At 44.1% G+C, this 24,600-nt stretch overlaps 1 protein-coding gene across 5 annotated transcripts in view; it reads left to right on the top strand.

The window, feature by feature from the left end:
* The window catches only part of GBF1 (golgi brefeldin A resistant guanine nucleotide exchange factor 1), a 4,751,435-nt gene that overhangs the window by 3,215,202 nt on the left and 1,511,633 nt on the right, over positions 1–24,600 (top strand). The window lies entirely within an intron of this gene.

The following is a 24,600-nucleotide window of genomic DNA, read 5'->3' as shown; positions in this document are numbered from 1 at the left end:
GCCTTTGTCAGAGGGGTTCCTACCAGAGACATTCTAGAAGCTGCTACCTAGAGCTCAGTTCATACATTCATCAAATATTACCATTTACCTCTCTTCTCTAAATCCAGAGCAGGCTTTGCCACTGCTGTCCTGCAGGGCCTTATTGCTGCTCCTAATGCTGTATAATTCCATCCTCCCAACCATAGCTTTGGGATTCTACCCAAATGTAATGACTGCAACAGTGAAACACGAAGAACATAGTACAGTTGTGTACACTTACCATAAATGTAGATGTTCAAGTGTATTCACTGTTGCAGTCCTGGTTCCCCACCCTCCAGCCCCCCCCTGTTTTTCTTTTACTATACCTCTTCTTTCTTTTACTATGCTTAAAAGCTTTTTTGGTGTATTTGCTTTTATTTGGAGGTATATTTTTGTGTTCTAAATTACATATATATTGTATATATATATTGCTCCCCATTTGGGGGGCACCTGAGATCTGGGGCAAGAAAAACTGATGAAAATGGCATTGACTGCATGTTTTATACCCTTGATGACCTGACATCATGGAAGAAGGGACAGCAACCGATGCAGGACCCAAGACTTTGTTAATCAGGCCGACTGAGGGCAACCTGCCAGCAGATTACCCAAATGTAATGACTGCAACAGTGAATACACTCGAACATCTACATTTATGGTAAGTGTACACAACTGTACTTTGCCAGTTCTGTGCCCTCTTTAATGCGAGAACCACCATTTGTCGTAGAGCTCTTATTGTAGCCAGGTATTTTCATCTTCCGTCTTCACATTCCGAAATGGCGTCCATCAGCCAACAGTCCGTAGACATTCCGAAAAATACATAAGGACAAAGATAGAGACAGACCACACAATGCTAAGCCTTCCGAAGACTCTACCGCAGGTTGTTAGTTCTCCGGAATTCAGTGAGGTGCCTTCGCAGCCCCTGATGCCCGATCCGATACCTTCACAGGCCTCTACTGGGACCCTTTCGGAGTTCAGTATGCTGCCAAAATCATCTTCATCTTCCGAGCCTTTGGTTGTCTCTGCCTTTTTTGGGTCCGGAGCTGTGACGCAGGCACCGGTTTCCTAGGAGGTTTTTTGCACTACCGAATCTAGACCAATAACGATGTCTTCTCATCAGATTACCGTTTTTCTCAAGCCGATGGATACTCTTAGGCCATTCCTAGGAAATCTACCTCTAGTCACCATTTTACTCCTGCTCCACCACCCTAAGCACAAATGCTTAAAATAGGGGAGGCTCTTATCACCCTTATCATGGGTAGTAGAGCCACAACGTCTAAAAGGAAGAGAGACCTTTCTCCTGAAATACTGGCAGAACAGGATTCTGAGGAGTCTGATTATTTAGATTTTGAAGAAGAACAACCACCTCTTACTGCTTATGAGGATTCACATGCAGAGGAATCCAATCCTTCTGCCTCCCCACCAGAAGATTTTTCCTTTGGGGAAACCCTTCACACCCTCAGGGAACATTTCCACTGGGAATCCCAGGACTTCCCTAAGTCTAAGAAAAGACTAAGAGAGTTTCTAGACCTGCCCCAGCACAGACACTTGGCCATCCCCCCTATCTTAGAGGTGGTGGATGATGTCTTCCATGAATCCAGCTTAGCTCCTGATGCCCTCCCACCTGCTCCCAGTAAACCTGACAGGTATTACAGAGTACCTGAATCTCACAAATACCTGTACAGAAATCCTGCTGCAGACCCAGAGGTCATTATACAGGGACCAAAAGGAGCTAAGGCTGGTTCTGCAAAGAATCATATTCCTTCTGACAAGGATTTCAGAGCTCTGGACAGATGGGGTAAAAAAGTATACACCTCTGCCACCTTAGCTATCAAAGCACTAAGCTGTCAGTTCCACATTAAAATGTCAACAACACACTTTGGAACTATTAAAATAAAAGATTTCAACCTTTCCTGACTATGCCAATTCAAAAGAATTATTAGATTTACTACACTCTACTTGTCAAGTAGCCAAACACTCATTACACTGTGGATATGATGCCCTAGAAGGCTCAAGCAGGGCAGCAATGTTAGGATCCGTCATTAGGAGACATGCATGGTTGAAGGAACAACCTCTGCCTGGTCATATCAAATTTAAATTACTTGATGCACCCTTGGATAAGGACCGCTTGTTTGGTGTAAAAGCAGAATAGGTGCTTAAAATGATGGAAGACAAAGCAAAATCTATGCAAACAGTAAAAGATTTCTTTCAGGTACAACCTCCTAGGTTCAGCAGGAATTTTTCCTCAAAGTACTGATCCTTTACTGCACCTAGCATACAGGGGCAGGATAAGCCCCACAGGGACAGGCCACCCAGACTCCCTATCCCAGGGACAGCAGAGAACCAAACACTGGACCACTTGCGCTCCAAAGGCAGGGAGTTGTAAGCCATCCCTCTATGGCAAAAACTCTCAATGGTTCCCTCTCCCCCCTGTGCCGTCTTTTCACTCACCAAAAACTAGGAGGAAGGCTCTCCCTCTGCAAAGAAAATTGGCTTTCTGTAACAAAGGACCAATGGGTCTTAAAGATCATTTTTCAGAGATACAAATTCTCCTTAAACGAACTCCCTATTCCAAGAGGATACCTAGACTTACCTCCAAATCAGTGGGCAGAGGCATTGAAACAAGTCCAAACTCTCATATCCCAAGGGGCAGTCGAACCTGTCCCCTCAGATTAAACAGGCAAAGGCTTTTATTCCAGACTATTCCTTGTTCCCAGAAAAGAGGTCACTTGGTGCTCCATCTTGGATCTATCCATTCTGAACACCTTCCTGGTGGTCCCCAAATTCAAAATGCTAACCTTACAGCAGCTGCTGCCTATGCTGACAAAAAATGCCTGGTTACTTTCCCTAGATCTAAGATGCCTACCTCCACATTCCCATAAGGGAATCCTGCAGGAAATTCCTTTGCTTCAGAGCAGGCTCACAACACTTTCAGTTCTCTGCACTACCCTTTGGCTTATCTACTGCTCCCAGGGTATTCACCAAATGCTTAGCCCCGGCCATAGCCTTTTGCAGACAGAAAAATATACAGATTTACCCTTATCTGGACAATTGCCTCATTCAGGCAGATTGCAAAGAAAAGCTTCTCAAGGACCTCCTCTTTGTCAAAACCCTCCTAACCTCCTTAGGGTACACCATCAACGAGAAGAAATCAAAGCAAACACCCACCAGAAAGATCATTTCCTTGGGAGCACTGCTGGACACAGCATCCCAATTGGCCTTCCTATCCCCAAAAAGCAGAGCTTCCTGCCTCTCTGTTTCACCCAGCTGGCTTCCAGAAGTCACCTCACTGCAAGGAAGTTCCTGCAAGCCTTTGGGTACATGACATCTTGCATCCTTCTAATTCCTCTGGCCAGTCTTCACATGCGAAAACTTCAGTGGTACCTGAAGAACCTTTGGTGTCAACACTCTCAACCTCTAGAGACCTCTCTCCCTCTGATCCCCTGATAAAGGCCGAGTTTCTGTGGTGGGCAGGGGCCTGTGCCCAGAACAAAGGTCTTTCCTTCACCATCCTCCCAACCGGGCAGACCATTACCACCGAGACCTCAGACAGTGCTTGGGGTGCTCACCTAGAAGGCAGGTGCACGCAAGGTCGTTGGGATGTCCAGCACCTTCCCTCACACATCAGTCAGAAGGAAATGATGGCAGTACAAAAGGCTCTGACATCCTTCAAACCCCATCTCAAGCCAGGGATTCTCTGTAACAAACAGGGAGGGATCCAATCTTACCATCTTTGCAGGCTAGCCATGAACCTCTGGCTTGACAGCCCTCTTCCATGGGATTACACCCAATAGCCCAATACCTACCAGGGATCAACAACACCCTGGCAGACCACTTAAGCAGAAACTTACTGGACAGCCACGAATTCCAGCTCCACATGAAAATCTTTTTACAAATCACTTAGGAGTGGGGGACTCTGGAGGTGGATCTTTTTGTTTCGCATCTCAACCATCAGCTGAAAAAATTCTGGACCAGGGAGTATCACCACCTAGCATGGAGGGTGGATGCCTTGACCTTCCCCTTGAACACTCTCTTTGTGTATGCATTCCCTCCTCTGCCTGTTATTCCCAAGGTACTGATCAAAATAAGGGAGGAGAGACCAAAGGCCACTCTCATTGCTCCAGATTGGCCCCGACAACATTGGCACCCCTTACTGTGCAGCCTGACCTCACAGCCTCCCAGGCAGCTTCCCCTGATCTCAGACCTCTTGACTCAGGTGGGGGGGAATGCTGCACCCTGACTTGCAGACTCTCAAACTATCAGCATGACTAATACTCTAAAGGCAAACAAGGGGCCCCTGTTAAGCAAACAGGTCCTAGACATCATCACCAGAAAATCTTACTCAGGAAAATTTAGTCCACAAGATAAACTGTAACTCCACTGAAAAACGCTAACTGCATCCAACGCATAAAACTGCCACAGTGTGTAAAAACCGCAAGAAAATTTAATCCACGATAAAACGTACAAAAACAAGTAGTGGTGTACACTGATGTTAAGCGCTTTCACTCATCACAATATGAGCTTCATCAGAACAATTTAACTACAGATGCCTTCAATCGTGATATATGACAATTTTGAGTACAATTCAAGGATGTATGATATTTTACATACCTCTGGTAATTACGAAACTGTCTCCCTTAATGAGATTAATATTTCTTATAGGAGAATAGATCTATACATTGAAGAATTCTTGATTGACAGTAGGATAAGGGAAGAATTATACAAGTATATGAGAGTAGAACAACCTCAAATGGCTATACTGGTAGGGATTCCCAAGACTCATAAAAGTATTGACAACCCCCCTTTTCGACCAATTATTTCGGGGAGTAAATCCACGACTTTTCCCTTAGGAGTTGTAGTGGATACTATGTTAAAACATATTTATGAGAAAGTAGTACATATGGTAAAAGATTCATGGCAAATTTTGGAAAATTTCCCTACAGATTGTTGGAAGCCAAACTACACCTATATCTCTATAGATGTAGTAGACCTGTTTTCTAGTATTCCAAAGGAACAGGGATTGGAGGCTTTCCAAAATAGCATAAGAAATTACAGTGATTTAGAATGGGACAAAATTTATTTGGCAACCGAACTTATGTCAATTGTATTGGATCATAATTTCATTTTTCATGATGGAGAATATTTCAGGCAGACCAAGGGGGTGGCTATGGGGGCAGCTTGTGCCCCCATATACGCCAACTTGGTTATGCTTGACTGGGAGAACACAGTGATATTCAACAGTGCTCATTTCAAGAACATTCGATACTATTCGAGGTTTTTGGATGATATTTACATTTTCTGGGATGGAGATGAAAACAGTGTCAATCAGTTTATGGAATATATTAATAACAGTAGTGTATACTTAAAGTTCACACACACTTATAGTACGAATGGTGTTGCTTATTTGGATACTTTTGTATATAATGGAATTGGTAAATTTAAATCTAAAATTTACAGAAAAAGTACATTTACCAACTCTTATATAGAATATTCTAGCAACCATCCTAGCAAAATGAAATATAACATTTTTAAGGGGCAATGTATAAGGGCCATAAGGATGACTTCAGATATAGAGGATGTGATTGCAGAGTTGGGATTCATTACAAATTTATTCAAAGATCGAAATTACAACAGTATGATGATGAATGATGTGTGCAACTACGTACTTAGTGAAAGGGGAAAAAAATATATTCCATTGTTAGGAATTAAGAAAAAGGGAGCAGAGTCGAATTTGGGAAAAGAAATTATTGAGAAAAGTTATAGTAAAGCATGTGTGATAGAGTATGGTCCGTACACAGAACACATTAAAACAATTATATCCAGTGCATGGAAAGTAATAATGGCAGATCAGGAAATTAAGGAAGTTGTAGGCATAATTCCCATTTTTGTGCACAAAATGGGAAGGAATATTAAAGGATTTTTAGAGGGGGCCACACGACATAAGGGTATAGAAAACAAAGGCAAACACACAACTAGATGTGGAGCCTGCAATCAGTGTTTTGCCATTAATGAAAGTGAAGGGTTGATATTAAATAACATCAACAGCACTAGGATATGGTTTGCAAAAGGGAACTGTTCTACTAAATTTGTGATATACCTGGCTAAGTGCACAGAATGTTTTGCATACTACATAGGTAAAACGGAGCGATTTTTTAAAAAAAGAATATATGCCCATTTATATAGTATAAAGTCAAAAGACAACAAGAATGCATTATACAGGCATATAGAGAAATGTGGTATAGAGCACAAATTTACTTTTGGTATTTTGGAAAGTGTAATTTCTGGCCCTAGAGGGTGTGATGTTAAGAATGTATTGGCATGCAGAGAACTGTGGTGGCAGTTGTACACAGATGCCACCACATTCCCTGGATTAAATGAAAGTATATCAATTAAACCTCTGTTAGATAGAAGTACTTGAATTTGTTGCTAATAGGTTTATATTTATTTTGTTATTAAATGCAAAGCATTTTTTTATATATAAATAATAATTTTATACATGTAATATGCTTTTATTGTAGTTTAGTTTTAGTCGTATGTATTGAGTAGTAGATATACATATATACATTTGGATGTGCTTGACATGAAAATATGTTGCTTTAAGAAACATTAAGAAGTTTTGGTGCCAGATTTGTTATTTAAACTGAAGGCATCTGTAGTTAAATTGTTCTGATGAAGCTCATATTGTGATGAGTGAAAGCGCTTAACATCAGTGTACACCACCACTTGTTTTTGTACGTTTTATCGTGGATTAAATTTTCTTGCTGTTTTTACACGCTGTGGCAGTTTTATGCGTTGGATGCAGTTAGCGTTTTTCAGTGGAGTTACAGTTTATACTCAGGAAAATGGAAAAGATTCTGCTCTTGGAGCCAGTCCAGAGGGGGCAATACCTCACAACCTTCCATCCCCCTTATCCTGGACTACCTAGCGGAGCTAATTAATAGTGGCCTCTCCTCCTCCTCTGTTAAAATCCACACCTCAGCCATTTCAGCTCATTTTGATACAGAATAGCCCCTGTTCTCCCATCCTTTGATTAAACAATTCCTCAGAGGGGCTTCTAATATCAGACCTCCCAGAAGGCCACCCACTCCAGCCTGGGACCCGAATTTTGTTTTGGAAGAACTATCCTTACCACCCTTTAAACCTGCTGCTTCAGCAGAACTAAGATACCTCTCCTGGAAGACTGCTTTTCTCCTAGCTATCACCTCAGCTAGAAGGGTTTCAGAACTTCAGACACTGATGGCCATTGAGCCCTTCATCATCTTCCGTGCAGACATGGTCTCCCTGAGAACTAATCTTTTTTTTTATGCCAAAGGTGGAATCCAATGTGACTCTCAACCAGGCCATACATTTACCCACCTTCTTTCCTAACCCTCAAAACAAGGGGGAAAGAATTTTGCACTCACTAGACGTGCACAGACAGCTCAGATGCTGTCTGGACTGTACTAAACCCTTCAGGAAAACAGGTCAACTACTTGTCAGCTTTGCCCCAGGGGCAGAGGGGAAGCCTCTTTTCTAAACAAACCATTTCCAAATGGATATCACCCTGTATGCATTTCTAATACAGTTTACATGGGAACCCCCTCCCCCAAGTCTGTTTGAACCCATTCCACTAGGCAGCCTCCACTTCCACAACATTCCTTAGAGGAGTTCCCACCAGGGACATCCTGGAAGCTGCCATCTGGACTTCTGTCCATAGCTTTACCAAGCATTACCACCTACCTCTATTTTCTAAGGCTGGGGCAGGGTTTGCCTCTGCAGTTCTGCAGGGCATGCTGACCCATTCCTAGGTCTCTTAATCCTACCACCCCTCTCCTCAGCTTTGAGAATCCTCCCACAGGTTATGACTGCAACAGTGAAACATGAAGAGCATAGTACAGTTGTGTACATTTACCGTAAATGTAGATGTTCAAGTGTATTCACTGTTGCCGTCCTGGTTTCCCTCCCTCCTTCCTCCTTCTGTCTTCTTTCTTTAGGGAGACATAAGCTTCTAACGGTGGTTTTTAGCCACCAGGATCACTTTACCATATTTTCTTGGGCCTCTGACTGGTTAGGGCAAGAAAAACTGATTTAATGACGTCGGCTGCCTTCCTTTATAGCACTAACAACCTGACGTCAGTCAGCAAGCGACAGCAGCCGACGCAAGAACATTAACTCTGGTATTCAGGCCGGCCGAGGGATACCACAGCAGGGATAACCCACAGGTAATGACTGCAACAGTGAATACGCTCGAACATCTACATTTATGGTAAGTGTACACAACTATACTTTCTCCCTTCTTTTGAAAATGGCTAAGGGCAGCTTGTCACAAGCTTCCTAAAAGAATGTACTTGGACAAGACATGGGTTGTTTGAATATACACCCCAACTTTCAAATTTTTTAGTTGACTGTCTGGATGATAGACTTTTATTACCTTTTAGGCACATTTGTTCTTACGATATACAGCAGGTATAATAGGAGGAAAATTAAACCTGCAACTAGAAAAATCGTATATGAGTAAGTGGTAAAGATTTTTTAGTTGGTGCCATGACAAAAAAAAAAAAAAAAAAACAGTACTGGAAAAGATTTATTAGTTGGTGCTATGACAAAAAAACAGGACTCCTTCAAGGATGAAACTTCTTAACTCTGTAGTATTTGTATGAGTAATCCTCTGACCTTTCTTGCTCCTCTAGCAATATTCACCTTTGGGTCTTTTCTACTTATCTGCCGTTGGATCCCCCTTTTTCACCCTACCTCAAGTGAAATGTTTTTTTAAAGGTCTTTTACATATCCTTCCACCTAGTAGGCATGTGGCTCCTTCTTGGGATCTTATTTTTTTGTTTGAAAAACTTACATCTTTTCTTTTTGAGCCTGCTTACGAGACTGTGTGTGTAGTTCTTATTTGGAAAACAGTGTTACTCATTGCTTTGACTTCTGCAAGATCAATATCTGAGTTACACATCGTGCCATGTTGAATCATTCCAATCTCATCTTTCACAGAGAGAGGGTAACATTGAAAACAAAGCTTTCCTTTATATCTAAGTTTGTTTTATTAGAGTTTACATTGAGCCAGGCAAAAGATTCCCGTTTTATTACCAGTACAAAAAAAAAAGGTAAAAAAAAATGAAATAATTTTGCCCACATTCTATATTTATTCATAGGCAACTCAGATACTACATTGACAGGACAGAAAACCTTCAGCACTTCAGTTCAGCTGTTTATTTCCTATGAAGATAAGAAAAAGGGGCATTTGGTGTCAAAAGAGACAGTATCTAAATGGCTGTCTTATGTTGCAGGTTTTGTTATTTTCACCATAATGAGACTGTGTGTGTGTGTGTGTTTTATATGAGTACATGCACACATTATGAGAAGGTGGTGGTGTATTTTTTTATGTAAACTTGGTTGAATTTTTTTGATGATGATGTTGCTGCAGAAATCATTGTAATTTTGTTATAATTTTGCTGCTGCTTAAGTTCTAAGGGAGATGTAGTTTTTCATGACTAAGGGATGCGTTTATGTATAACGTGCTTTAAAAGTCACTTTAAAAGTGGGATGTATAGACTAATTTTGAAAAACAATTGTTTAGTATAATTAAGCTTTAGAATTTGATATGTTGACATCCCTTGAAGGCGAAATGCTGAGGTACCAGAATTAAAACTGTTTGGTACTCCAAATCTGTGTACACCTTTTGAATTTATAAAGTTAAGACACAGTTTCCTAGACCTCTAGCTACATCTCTGGCTTTTTGGAGAGGAGTGGACTCTGGAAATATAGTAGAGGCCAGCAACCTGGTCATGTGTAAAGATTAAGCACTACAAACTAGATTTTTTCTCCAGGTACAGAGCTGGGAGGATAATTCTGCAAGGGTAATTGGACTCTTGATCCTTTTTCCTCTTCCCTTTCTTTGTAAAGTTCTAGTGCTCATCCTGTATCAAAGAGGCTACTGCAACAGTCATCTGCTATTGAACATTAGAACATTTGTGTATATTAACTTAACATAATAGTGTATGTTTGAATAAATCACAGTTGCAGTATCCACATCCTCCCTCCACATCTCTTTTTGATTATTTTTATGCCAGGTGTTGAATTTGTATTGTTAATTTCCCTGTCTTTCATGGCTTTAGTATTCATCTTCTGAGGCAAGAAAGCTCTGAAGTTTTGGCACCCTAGCCATTGATTGTACACTGCTGTCTTCAAGTTATGTAGTGGCTAGGGAGTGTGGAAAATGCTGTAAAATTTTGGAAGCTGTACAGCTGGTCTGATCCTTGGCATGACTTCCTGTATACCAAAGGCTACTTCCAACAGTAATCTATTCAAGCATATACTGTTATGGAAAGTTTACTTACACGACTGTACTTTCTTTAGGTGAGTAGTGGATTAAGTGTACTTTCAGACTGGGCTGTTTTCAATTTATTCCATGCACCCCACCATATATTTTTCTTTTTTGAGGACCATGCATAAATGTAAACAGTTTTTGACATACTTAAAAGCCGTAGCATAAAAAAGATAAACCAAAATCTGCCATAATGGAATTTAAGACAATTTTGGGTGAAATACGTTTTCAGCAGGGAATGTTGTAAGTGGGGATTGGAACTTGATTTGCAATAGTGAAGGATGTATGGGGGGAGTAGAAGGGAAGTTATAACAAAAACAGATTTCTAAGTAATTTATGAAAATATTTAGCATGGAAGACGAGCATTCAGTACTATGAAGTCAGAATTTGCATATTACCCAAGGTACAATAAGTGAGCTAGACTTGATAGAAATTACATTTCACAGGAACATGGACCATGTGCATTTAATTGAAAGCTTTGACATGCATCCAATTACTATATCAGATCATGTCTTGATAAAAACGAAGATAAAAATGCAGGGCAATGAAGTAAAAATAATATAGTGGTGCTTTCACACCTACTTGTTAAAAATAGAGGAATTTTAGGAACTGGTACTGGAAATTATTCAAGAGTTATTAGCGGAGGTAGATATTTCTTCAGAAGAGATAGCAAGGGAGTGGAATAAAATGAAACTGGAATTTAAAAATTGGGCAGAAGTAAGAGAGAAAGAGAGATGGTTAAGAAGTAATAGGAAATATTTAGAGTGATTGACAAAATATAAAGTATTGCAGAATAAGGGGAATCTCATACATCAAGAAAAGGAACAACTGCAGAGTACTAAAGGGAAAATAAGGGATTATTTGGATAACATGCATGAGTTTAGAAGGATAACTTTTAAACCACTCTTTTTGATAACTCCAGAGCACAAACACTTTTAGCACAACGGCTTGGGCTACAGAAAATAGATAGGGTTGTCAGCAAACATAGAGAGCCTGTTATAAGAAATCAGAGAGCCTATAGTAGTGTTTGAGGCATTTTGGAAATTTTATGAAAATTTGTTTAAAGCAGAGGAATGTTGAACCCAAGAAAGAGCACACATGGAAATAGTTATGGAAGACTTAATTATACCAGGATTAGAGGAAGATGAGGCTCAACTTTCAGTTGAAAAATATGATGATGAAATAAAAAAAAACAATGATGTATAATCAATCTGCAGGGAAGTCTTAGAGAACAGATGACATTCCTGTGGAAGTCTGGAGGGAATAAAGTGATAAAAATGTGGACAATTTTGCTTTAGTTTTTAAAAGGAGAAGTGCCAGCATCTTGAAAGCTGTGGTGGCTGTATTACTCAAAAACAGTACAATTCCATAAGATCCAGCTTCATGTAGACCCATTTCAATTTTAAATTGTGTTCAAGTGTTTGTCTATACTAGCTAAAAGAATGGCAAACGTGTTGCCAAAACTGATAGATATGGATCAATGTAATTTTGTGGGTGGTGGGGGCAAACATTTGATAAAATAAATAGAACAATGCTGATCCAGATAGATGCAGAATGTAAGAAAATACCATTCTTATTGGTGGATCTTGATACAGAGAAAGCATTTGCCAGAGTAAGCTGGGATTTTATGACTAGAGAAACAGAAGCTTATGTAGTGATAAGGTTAGTTAGAGGGGATGTATGAACGATAGGCAAGAATTAAGGTAGAAGGGTTTCTCTCTGATAGAAATTGTATCTTTAATTGTGTGTAGAAATTGTGTTTATTTTATTTTGGGTGGATGGCAAAGTGTTTTAAAGTGGTGTTTACTGTGTTTTTGTGTAAAAAAGTGACTTTTATGGACTTTAGATTTTAGCTGACTTTTGCTGCTTCGTTTCCCTGGGAAAGCAGCACCATTTTTAGCTTGAACTTGGAACAAAGTACTGGTCCCGTGGTTGGACCTTTTTCCAGCCACAAAAAGAAAAGGTTAAGCAAACAGCCTTTGCCACTACGGCAGGCTAGCAGGACTCTGCTGTGGCCATAGCTTGTTCCTCAGACCACTCATTTTTTACCCCTGACCCCTCTGGTGTAGCACCTGCAGATATTATGGATCAGGGTTAGCCGCGTCCTCTGTGGCAGTTGGGGTTCCCTCAGTGGTCAAGGGAAAGAGCCACTCTCATTGATTCTAGGACAAGAAACAGAGAAGACTTTCCTCTTTGGTCAGAATATTGTTCCCATCACTGGGAAAGTTACTGCTGCCATTACCACTAACTGTTGTCCCCATTTTTTCTTATCAGAAGGAAGCAGAAAACAAAACATAATAATGTTCTGTAGTCCTGTCTCGCCTTCATTCTTATTCTTGTGATTGGAGCTGAACCTCGGCTCCGACTCGGCCATACTGTAGCTCAAAAACTTCTTGTTGGCTCATGGCTAGGAGGTATCCCACCATGCATCACCACTATTCCCCAGATCTTGTTTGCCACTTGTTCAGCTCAGACGTGATTCTTCTTGGCCGTGGCTAAGTGCTATTTTTCAATATTTTTCTTGCCATTGTTGGATAATATTATATTGTCTTGCTAGTTTTGTGTGTTTATTGCAGTCTTTGTCTGTTTCGGACTATTTGCTGCTTATTTCTTTGTGTATTTGTTGTACGTTGTTTGGCCGTTCTTCCATTGGCCTTTTTGGTATCCCTGCATCACTAATCTCATGTGTGGCTGCTTTACCTTTGGGCTAGGCCCGTTTAAGTTAGAGAACCTAGTCCTCATTCTGTTTGTGTCCCATTGGGCTAGGCCCATTAAATTAGAGAACCTAGTCCTCGGTTCTGTTTTCCTTTTCTCCCTGGGCTAGGCCCGTTTAAATTAGAGGACCTAGTCCTCGGTTTATTCTCCTTCCTCGTAGGGCTAGGTCCGTTTAAATTAGAGGACCTAGTCCTCCATTTACCCTTTTCTCTGTCAACTTGTGTGTTGTTTTGCAGATTGTGGTTTTTTGAATTATGTCTAAAGACACTAAGGATCATAAGCCTTCGGGCTTCAAAAAGTGTACTAAATGTGCCTATAAGATGTCTTTGACTGATGGGCAAAATTTGTGTTTCACCTCCAAGAGTCTTGCCTGTTTTGCCATGCATTCAGTCTTCGTGTTCTTCAGGAGAGGAAGATCAAACTGATATTGAAGGGACTATTAAAACATTCCTTTGAGGAGGAATTGACGTCCTCATCGTCCAGTTCTAAATCTCCTTCTTCCTCCAAAAACGACAGACCTAAAACTACAAAAAGACAGTCTCCCACCCATTCTGTTTCAATGGAGTTGCCAGACAAAATTGCTGAAGTGGCTACACCCTCATCGGCTCCACTGATTTTCGGTGCCAACAGAGGTTAGCTTAGTGGATCTGTCAGTCTCTGCTCCAGGAACTTCGGAGCCGATAACTGGTACTACATCTCAGAGCCGATCATCTGAACTTTGACCGGTTTCTCCGACTCTTAGGTCACCTATATTCCAACAATCTAGATCCCCCACTCTATCTTCCAGGTCCTCTGGGAGCCTTTCTGATGAGGACATTGAGAGAGTGGTGCATAGACTGCTTCAGACTTCGGCACTGGCAAAATTTGCTTTCAGCTCCGTCCCAGTCGGTTCTGCAGCCCAATGTGCCCCCCACACCTGATCAATGTTCCTCCTCCGAGCCTCTCTGAGCCTTCAGACCCAGAGTTGTCGGTGCCTCCGTTTGTGGATAGGTTGGTTTCAGCTGCCTCAGTTAGTCTCTCACTTCCGATATCTGCTCTGACCCTTTTGGTGCCATCCGCGGGGTTTAGGGTCCTCAGCTCTCCAGTCGGGCCCAAAGGGGATGCTTTGAATCAAACTTCTTTGGTTCCGAGCCTACCTCTTGGTGCTTCAGCCCAGGTGAGCTTGGACCCCACATCAGCTTCGGAGCCCATCTCCTCTGCACCGAGGGCTGCCTCTGCATCTTCGGAGCGGAGGGCATCCTTGGAGCTGGGAGGATCGGCCTTCGAGGTGATGAGTGTGCTACCCAGGTCTTCAGCTCCATCCAGAGGTACCGACACTATTCCCTTTAAGGCGCCGACTTCAGTCTCAGCTCCCTCTCTCTCCCAACACAGCAGAGACCTGCAGCCTCAGGATACCTCCATGAGTGGTCCCCAGTCTTCCGAGGTCTCCCCAGAATGTCTGTCTGAGGATCCCCCCTAGGAAGAAAACTTGTAAGAGGAAACATGTTGACTCCCCTGATGAGTCTATTACGTCAGACACTGACCTCGAGGATTCAGAAGGGTCCCCCAAGTAGTCATCTGATATCTCATTCACTGATATCCTTGAGATCCTCAAACAGAGAGGCGGCTGGCCCACCACATCCCCTTCTGATGAGGAGTCAGTGTACCTGAAGGCTTTCGGGTCTCAACCCTCCTTCTCTTGGGTGTCTCCTCCTTTTGACGAGCTACTGGATTTAGTAAGTCGAAAGGTGATGGAATCTCCTGGTTCTATGGAACCGGTTCCTAGAAGACCAAATAAATTTTTGTCAGCATCCCAGGACAAGGACTTTTTTACTAAGGGTGTACCAGTAGATGCCATGGTGGTGGCTACAGCCATCAAGAAGGAACCTGCTGAAACTTCCTCCACTGTCCATCCACCGAACAAGGAGTATCGAACAATGGATAGGTATAGGGAAGCGTGTCTTTTCTTCAGCGGCTTTTACACTTCGCTCGCTGAACTACCTGTCCCATTTTGCAAGGCTCCAGAGAGATCTCTTAAAAGAGCTGGGAGATACTCTACAGGATAACATATTTGATGAGGTATTTCAGAAGGTCAACGCAAAGATGTCTACCCTTAATTCTGTTGTGAACTCCTCCATAAAGCTGATTTCATATGCAGTGGATGGAGCGAGTAGGGCAGCAGTTTCAGGAGTCTCTTTCAGAAGACACTCCTGGATGCGTTTGTGTAATTTTGTGGAAGCCTTTAAGTCTACGTTTACCAATGCTCCATTTGACGGATCCTCATTGTTCGGAACCAAGGTAAAGTACACACTCACCAGGTGCGAGCAAGAAGGAAAAACCCTGTCTGCCATGGGAGTCCATTTTTCCATCCCTTCTAGACCCTATCCCAAATGACAGAAGGGCAGCAAAATGTGGTTAAAAAAATCGCAGTGTTTTTTTTTCAGGACGCACAAGGTGATTCCTTCTCCAGAGGCAGAGGAGGAGGAAATAATGGTAGACACTGCCGTAGAGGTAGAGGAGGCCCACAGAACAAGGGAGATCGTGATTCCTTCGTGGTCATCCCTATCAGCACTCCCGAAAGGAGGCCCGACTGCGCATCTCTGGAGCCAGTCGGGTGTCGTATTTCTTTATAGCCAGAAGCCTGGCACGATGTCACTCAAGACAAGTGGGTATTAAAGGTAATTACCAGAGGTTACCATATTCCTTTCTCTTCTCCACCCCTTCAGACCAGACAAATCCCAGATGTGCCACCCAATCACAGGGATTCAGCAACTCTAGAAATCCAAAAGTTGCTTGTGAAGAGAGTCATCCAACCCATCCCCGCAGACCAAGAAGGATTAGGGACTTACTCCAAATTCTTTTTAGTGCCAAAAAGAACAGGGGACATGAGACCCATTTTGGATGTCAGCAAATTGATCGAATCTGTACAGAAGTCCAAGTTCTGAATGGTCACCTTATAGTCGATACTCCTGTAGTTAGGGAAAGACATTTGGATGTGCTCCATAAATCTCCAAGATGCTTACTGCCACATCAAAATGGACAGGTCATCGAGGAGTCACTTACGCTTCCAGCTGGGAGCCAGTCATCATCAGTTCCACACCCTGCCCTTTGGTCTCACCACAGCTCCCAGGGTGTTCACCAAATGTATGGCAGTGGTGACAGCTCACTTGAGACATCAGGGATTCCAAGTGTTTCCATGTCTGGACTACTGGCTCCTGACTGCCACCACCAGGCATCTACTGTTACAGGCCAGGGACACTACCATTTCAACTTGCCTGCAGTTAGGAATTACAGTAAATTGGAAAAAATCTGCATTGTCGCCCTCTCAGCATGTGAATTTTATTGGCGCTGAAATAGGCACCGTCTCAATGAGGGCGTACCTTACTGTGGAAATAATTCAGTGTCTAAGGGAACAAGTCTTGAAACATACTTCCACTAAGAAAAGTCAAAGCAAAGGTGGTGCTCAAGCTATTGGGGACCATGGCTTCCACAATAACACTAGTTCCATTTGCCAGACTGCACATGAGGGTCCTGCAGTGGTTACTTTTTGCACAGTGATCACAGCAGTACCTTCCTCTGTCTCATCTCATCCTGATAACAAATTTGTGCAAACAGGATCTTCGTTGGTGGACCCAGACCAGCAATCTAAACACAAGCAGACCATTTATCCCCCCCCCCCCAGTTGCCACTGTGACCACAGATGCCTCCCAGATAGGGTGGGGGGGCCTTATCTAGGGAGAACAGTCCAAGGCACATGGCAAGATCACAAGGCTCATTTGCATATCAACATCTTGGAGATGAGAGCAGTACTTCAAGCGTTGCACGCACTTCACAGCTTTCTACCTCTAGGGATGATTGCAATCCACTCAGACAACATGTCGGTGGTATGGTACTTAAACAAACAAAGAGGAACCAAATCTTACCCCCTCTGCAGAGAAGCCCTACGAGTATGGGAGTGGGCGGTGTCTTCCCAGTGCTTTCTGATAGCAACGCACATCCCGGGGAAATCCAACGTCATAGCCGACAGGCTCAACAGGGCTATTCTGATGCCTCTTGAGTGGTCTCTGAACACATACATCATGGAACAAATTTTTCGCAAATGGGGTCAGCCTTGCTGCGATCTCTTTGCCACCCCTCTCAATGCCAAATGCAGCAGCTATGGGGGGGGGGGGTAGCACCAAGAGACGCACTCGTTCACGATTGTCCCTCGGGACTTCTCTATGCTTTCTCTCCCTTCCCCCTCATATCAAAGGTAATTCAGAAAGCAATATCCTCGGGAAGCAGAATGATCCTAATTCCTCCTTACTGGCCTCGACATATTTGGGGTCCGTTCCTCAGACCTCATCTAAAGTATGAACCGTGGACTCTGGATCCAGTGCCAGATTTACTAACACACGTCAGGGGCATTCCATCCCTCTCTCCACACCCTCAACTTGACAGCTTGGCTGCCCCAATTCCATCCCTAGTCAGGCTTCATGACTTTTCTCCTGAGATTGTTCACATCCTGTCATCTTCTCACAAACCTTCTACCAGGAGGATTTATTCCAGTAAATGGAAGAGGTTCTCCTTTTGGGCCCGTGAGAGAAACCTTGATCCTTACACAGCACCCATTTCTGCCGTTTTACACTTCCTCTCACTGTTATTCAACAGAGGCTCAGCAGCAGCAACTGTCAAAGTCCAGTTGGCAGCCGTTTCCACCTTTCATGTTGCTAATGAACCTAATCTTATGGCTCATAGGCTTTGTAGAGCCTTCCTCAAAGGGACCACTTTGCTAAGACTCCCCCAGTCATGGATCCCGTGGCTCCATGAGATTTGAACTTTGTTCTCCATAAAGTTACGTCAAGTCCTTTCGAACCTTCAGCAACATGTGACCTCAAGTTTCTAACTTGGAAAACTATATATGTTATGTAGTCCAGTCTCACCTACATTCTTACCCATGGGTTCGGAGCCGAACCTCGGCTCCGACTCGGCCATACTCTAGCTCGAAGTCTTCATTTGGCTCGTGGCTAAGAGGTGTCCCATGATGCAATGCGCCTATTCCCCAGATCTCGTTGGCTGCTCGTACAGCTCGGACATGGTCTGGCTCTTGGCTGTGGCTAAGTACAGATTTACTATATTTTGTTCAATTTAGTAGCTCCAAAGGCTATTTTAATAGCTAGTGTGTGTGTAATTTTACTTTTAGCAGTTTAGTGTCTCTTCTGGTATCCCGCTTTATTTGGTGCTTACGGGCTAGGCCCGTTTCAGTTAGAGGACCTAGTCCTCCCCTGGTTTTTCCTGTGGTTCTTTCCGTTTGTTTACCAGTTTAATCCCCCTTGGCAGCATTATTTTTGTGGTGTGACTGTTGGTTGTTCTCCTGTTGTTTTTTTCCTGGGCTAGGCCTGTTTAACTTAGAGGACCTAATCCTCCCTGTGGTTACCTCGCGGTCTCTAGGCCGTTTGATTTATAGGCTTGTTTCCCGCGCTTATTGTTTCTGTGGTGAAGGTGCCCCTACCGTTTTCCCCTGTGTGTGTGTGTGTGTGTGTGTGTGTGTGTTCTTGTCTCAACATGTCCAAGGAGTCTAAAGAGCACAGGCCTTCGGGCTTGAAAAAGTGTGTTGTGTAACAACAAAATGTGTCTGACAGATGGGCAATTCCGTATGTGTGTATGCTTGGGGGCTATTCATTTACAGGAATCTTGCTTGTTCTGTCACACTTTTAGCCCCCGCATGCTGGAAGAGAGGAAGAACAAGCTGATTTTGGGAGGATTGCTGAAACCATCTTTTGAAGAGGATTTGGAGAGATCCTCCAGTTCAAAGTCTTCTCCCAAATCAGATAAAAAGTTGGATAAACGGTAATCTAAGAAGCGCTCTCCGGCTCCGTCAGTCTCCTCGGAGCTACCGGAGAAAATTAAGACAAGTATAGCTTCTTCGGCTCCACTGGCTTCGGAGCCGATAGAAGACAGTGCTTCTATGATGTCTACTTCGGCTCCAGGTTTATTGGACCCGAGGTCAGATGTGGTAGTTCGGAGCCGGTCTCCAGTTTTTCGACCGGTCTCCCCTACACATAGGTCTCCCTCTATAGGGAGATCCAGATCCCTGACCATGTCCTCTAGATCATCCAGGACACTTTCCAATGATGATGTCACTAGAGTGGTGAAGAAACTGCTTCAGTCGTTGGTGCTGGCTAAATTGCTTTTGGCTTCAGCCCAATCGGCTCCGGAGCCTGTCCCCCTTCATCCTTGGTTTTTCCTCCTCCAGACCTTTCTTCGGAGCCAGAGCTGTCGGTTCTGTCTTGATGCCTCGAGATCAGCTCCAGTTGCCCCTTCTGGTACCTCGGCTCTGATCTCCACTCCGACCCCGCTGGCGCCATCCACGAGGTCCAGGGTCCACAGGTCCCCAGTCGGAGCCGAGAGGGAGGTATCGTGTCGATGATTTTTGGTTCCGAGCTTTCCTCTCGGTGCTTCGGCTCGGGTGAGCATGGACACGACATTGGCTTCGGACCTTATTTCCTTGGCTCCGAGGTTGTCTTCTGTGGTTAGTTGACCTTTGGAGCTGGGGGGATCAGCCTTCGAGGTCATGAGGAGTGTGCTGGCCAGGTCGTCAGCTGCATTTTGCGGTAATGACACTCTTCCCCCCCCAGCACCGATATCAGTATCAGATCACCCTCTATCTAGGGACAGCAGAGACCTAAGGCCTCAGGATACCTCCATGAGTGGTTCCCAGCTTTCTGAAGCCTCCCCAGGTTTTTTACCTAAGGAGCCACCCAGAAAGAGAGTGCAAGAGGAAGCACATTGACTCCCAAGATGAGTCCCTCACATCTGACACTGACCTCGAGGAGTCAGAGGGGTCCCCTAAGTCATCTTCTGACGATATCTCTTTTTCAGATATCTTGGAAATACTGAGGCAGAGAGGCCACTGGCCATCTAAAGCTCCTTTTGAGGAGGAGTTGGTGTTCCTGAAGGCCTTTGGTTCCCAACCCTCCACCTCTTGGGTTCCTCCCCTGTTGGACAAACTCCTGGACCTCATTTGTCGAAAGGTGTGGGAAACTCTGGACACTGTGGAACCGGTCCCTAGGAGACCCAACAAGTTTTTGTCTGCTCCCCCTGATAGAGAATTTCTTTCAAAAGGTGTTCCAGTAGATGCTATGGTGGTGGCAGCAGCCACCAAGAAGGAAGTTGCAGAAGCTTCATCTACTGTCCATCCCCCTAACAAGGAGTCCAGGGCTATGGACAAGTATGGGAAGTGCGTGTTCTCTTCAGCGGCCTTTACACTGTGGTCGCTGAACTACTTATCACATTTTACATGGCTCCAAAGAGATCTCCTAAAGGAGTTGGGAGATTCTCTACAGGGTAATGTTTCTGATGCTGTGGCTCAGAAAGTCAATGCACAGATGTCTACCCTAAATTCTATTGCTAACTCCTCCATGAGGCTGATCTCGTACGCAGCCAATGGAGCAAACAGGGCTGCGGGTTCCGGAGTTTCTCTTAGGAGACACTCCTGGATGCGCCTGTGCAACCTCGTGGAGGCCTTCAAGTCTACCTTCACCAAAGCGCCCTTTGATGCTTCATCCTTATTTGGAACCAAGGTGAAGGATACTCTCACTAGGTGTGAGCAGGAAGGAAAAACCCTGTCTGCCGTGGGAGTCTATTTTTCCATGCCTTCTACACCTTATCCCAAGGGCCAGAAGTGTAGAAAAATGTGGTTCAGAAAATCGCAGAGGTTTTTTCATGATGCACAGAGTGATTCCCCCTCCAGAGGCAGAGGAGGAGGTGAAAATTCAGGTAGACGCCGCCCTAGAGGCAGGGGAGGCTCGCGTAACCAGGGAGACCGCGATTCCTTTCATGGCTCCCCCTACCAGTGCTCCTGAGAGGAGGCCCGACTGCGCGTCTCTGGAGCCAGTCGGGGGTTGCATTTCTCTATACCCAGAAGCCTGGCGAGACATCACCCAAGACGAGTGAGTATTAGAGATAATCTCCAGAGGTTATCACATTCCCTTTCTTTCATCTCCTCCTCCAAACAAAAGAATCCCAGACGTTCCACCCAGTCAAAGGGATTCTGCAATCTTAGAAGTTCAAAAGTTGCTGTTAAAAGGAGCCATCCAGCCCATCCCCTCAGACCAAGTAGGATTAGGGACTTACTCCAGATTCTTTTTGGTGCCGAAAATAACAGGGGACCTGAGACCCATTTTGGATCTCAGCCGTTTGAACCATCATGTAGAGAAGTCCAAGTTCCACATGGTCACGTTACAGTCAATTCTTCCGTTATTAGGGAAAGATGTGTGGATGTGCTCCATCGACCTCAAAGATGCTTACTACCATATAAAAATGGACAGGGCATCCAGAAGTCACCTACGTTTCCGGCTGGGAGCCAGTCATTTTCAGTTTCGCGCCCTGCCCTTTGGTCTCACTACAGCCCCCAGGGTGTTCACCAAATGCATGGCAGTGGTAACAGCTCACTTGAGACGTATGGGATTCCAAGTGTTTCCGTACCTGGACGACTGGCTCCTGTCTGCCACCACCAGGCATCTACTACTGCAGACCAGGGATGCCACTATTGCACTGTGCCAAAGTGTGGGAATCACCTTGAATTAGGAAAAGTCTGCATTGTTGCCCTCGCAGCGTGTCACATTTATCGGCGCCGAATTAGACACAGTGCTCATGAAGGTTTTCCTGCCAGAAGAGAGAATTCAGGTTTCACAGCAAAAAGTCTACACTCTAAAACCACTGAAGAAGGTCAAGGCAAAAGTGGTCCACCAGCTGTTGGGTACCATGGCTGCCACGATTATGCCAGTCCCTCTTGCAAGACTTCACATGAGGATTCTTCAGTGGCTACTTTTTGCCCAATGGTCTCTTCAGCACCTTCCTCTCTCCCATCTTATTGTAATAACCGAGAGGTGCAAGCAGAATCTGCACTGGTGGCTTCAGACCAGCAATCTCAACATGGGTATGTCTTTCGTTCTTCCTCCTCCGATTGCCACTGTGACCACGGATGCCTCCCAGATCGGGTGGGGGGGCATTACCTCGGCAGGACTGTCCAAGGCATGTGGCAGGAACACGAGATCCATTTGCATATCAATGTCTTAGAGATGAGAGCAGTGCTATTAGCATTGCAAGCACTTCACAGCTTTTTTCCTCTTGGGACAATTACAATCCACTCAGACAAACATGTCTGTGGTCTGGTATCTGAACAAACAGGGAGGAACCATGTCGTATCCCCTTTGCAGAGAGGCTCTTCGAGTGTGGCAGTGGGCAATATCTTCCCAGTGCTTTCTAGTGGCAACGCACATTCCAGGGAAGTCCAACGCGATTGCCGACAGGCTGAGCAGAGCTATTCTAATGCCTCACAAGTGGTCCCTGAACGAACAGGTGGCGGAACGGATTTTCTGCAGATGGGGTCAGACTTGCTGCGATCTATTTGCCAGCCCCCTCAATGCCAAATGCAACAGCTACTTCAGCCTTATTCCCCTGGAAGGGGAAACACCCAGGAACGCTCTAGTTCCACTATTGGCCCTCCGGTCTTCGCTATGCCTTCCCTTCAATTCCCCTGATAACGAAGGTTATTCAGAAAGCACAGTCTTTGGAAAGCAAAATGATACTGATTGCTCCACACTGGCCTTGTCAGATCTGGTTTCCCTTTCTTCACCCTTATCTAATGGACGAGCCATGGATTCTGGACCCAGAGCCGGATCTGTTGACTCATATGTCAGGGCAGTTCCACCCCTCCATCCAAACCCTCAGGTTGACAGCATGGCTGCTCCAATTCCGTCCCTAGTCAGGCTTCATGATTTTTCACTGGAGGTGGTTCATGTTCTGTCTTCCTCCAACAAGCCTTCTACTAGGAAGATTTATTCCAGTAAGTGGAAGAGATTTTCCATTTGGGCTCATGAAAGACAGATTGATCCCTATACAGCTCCCATCTCATCAATTTTAGAGTTTCTATCTCAACTGTTTAGTCAGGGATCTGCTGCGGCAACTATTAAAGTACAGTTGGCAGCCATATCTACTTTTCATGTTGCTAATGAACCCAATATAATGGTGCATAGACTTTGTAGGGCCTTTCTCAAAGGGACTATGCTACTACGACCTCCGATCTTTGATCCTGTTATGCCATGGGACCTTAATTTTGTGCTACAGAAGCTTACCTCACCTCCTTTTGAGCCCTTTTTGTCTTGGAAGACACTTTTTTTGATAGCCATCACTTTGGCTAGGCGGATCTCTGAACTCCAAGCTTTATCAGTCCAGCCCCCTTACTTGATATTTCAAAAGGATAGGGTTTCGCTAAGACCTAATCCTTCCTTTATGCCTAAGGTTGCTTCAGTGGTCAACCTCAACCAGTCTATTGAGTTGACTGTGTTTTTCCCTGGATTCTCTAACAAGGTAGAATTTAAGTTTCATCAGCTGGATGTCCACAGACAATTACATTTCTATTTACATAGAACAAAAAGATTTTAGAAAATCTGACCAACTTTTTGTTTCCTTTTCGGAAAACAGACTAGGGACTTCAGTTTCCAAAGTAACTCTGTCCAGCTGGATTTCTAGCTGCATTTCCTTCATCTATTCTTCAAATGGCAAGGAATTACCCTTCAAGGTAATGGCTCACTCTACACATTCGGTGTGTACTTCTACTGACTTTCAGGCTAGGATGTCTATGGATGATATTTGTGCTGCAGCTACTTGGGCATCTCCTCACACCTTTATTACTCATTACAAATTGGATCTGGTATCAAGGGGCAGATCTTCATTTGGTTCCACAGTGCTCAGGAGTATTTTCCAGTGAGCCGCCCAAGGTCTAGGTGCTAGGGACGCTGTCCCACGGGTAAGAATGTAGGCGAGATTGGACTACATAACATCAAGAAGTTATGTACTCACCATAACGTTCGATGTATGTAGTCCATCTCACCTCACATTCTTACTAACCCACCCACCTACCCCTTCCTGGAGGACCTAGAGGTCGAGTCTCTGGTTTCAGCACTGCTTCTAGATAGGGTGAGTTGGTTCTTCCTGTCAACGTGTTTCTGTGGATGTGAGCTCACTGCAAACAAGATCTGGGGATTAGGCGCATTGCACCATGGGATACCTCTTAGCCACGAGCCAAATGAAGACTTCGAGATAGAGTATGGCGGTCGGGCCAAGTTTGGCTCGAGCATGGTAAGAATGTGAGGCAAAATGGACTACATACATCGAACGTTATGGTGAGTACATAACTTCTTGTTTTAGTGGCTATCACTTCTGCAAGAAGGGTCTCTGAACTGCAAGCTTTTTCCATTAAGCCCCCTTATTTGGTATTTCATAAAGATAGGGTCTCTTTGCGTACAAACCCTTCCTTTATTCCTAAGGTTTCTTCTCAAGCCAACATTAATCATTCTATTGAGTTGCCTGTGTTCTTCCCTAAGTTTTTTAACAAGGCAGAATACAGATTCCACCAAATGGATGTGCATAAACAATTGTGTTTTATCTGGACAGAACTAATGTTTGTCTCCTTTTCAAACTCTAGGAGGGGCCTTCCAGTTTCTGAAGTCACACTATCTCACTGGATTTCCAGTTGCATTTCATTTATCTATTCCTCCTGTGGTAAAGATCATCCTGTCAACGTGAAAACTCATTCT

This window comes from Protopterus annectens, chromosome 14.part0 (genome assembly GCF_019279795.1).
Source record: "Protopterus annectens isolate FY-2018-M chromosome 14.part0, PAN1.0, whole genome shotgun sequence".
Taxonomy (NCBI): Eukaryota; Metazoa; Chordata; order Ceratodontiformes; family Protopteridae; genus Protopterus; species Protopterus annectens.
This window is presented reverse-complemented; position numbering and strand designations above follow the sequence as displayed.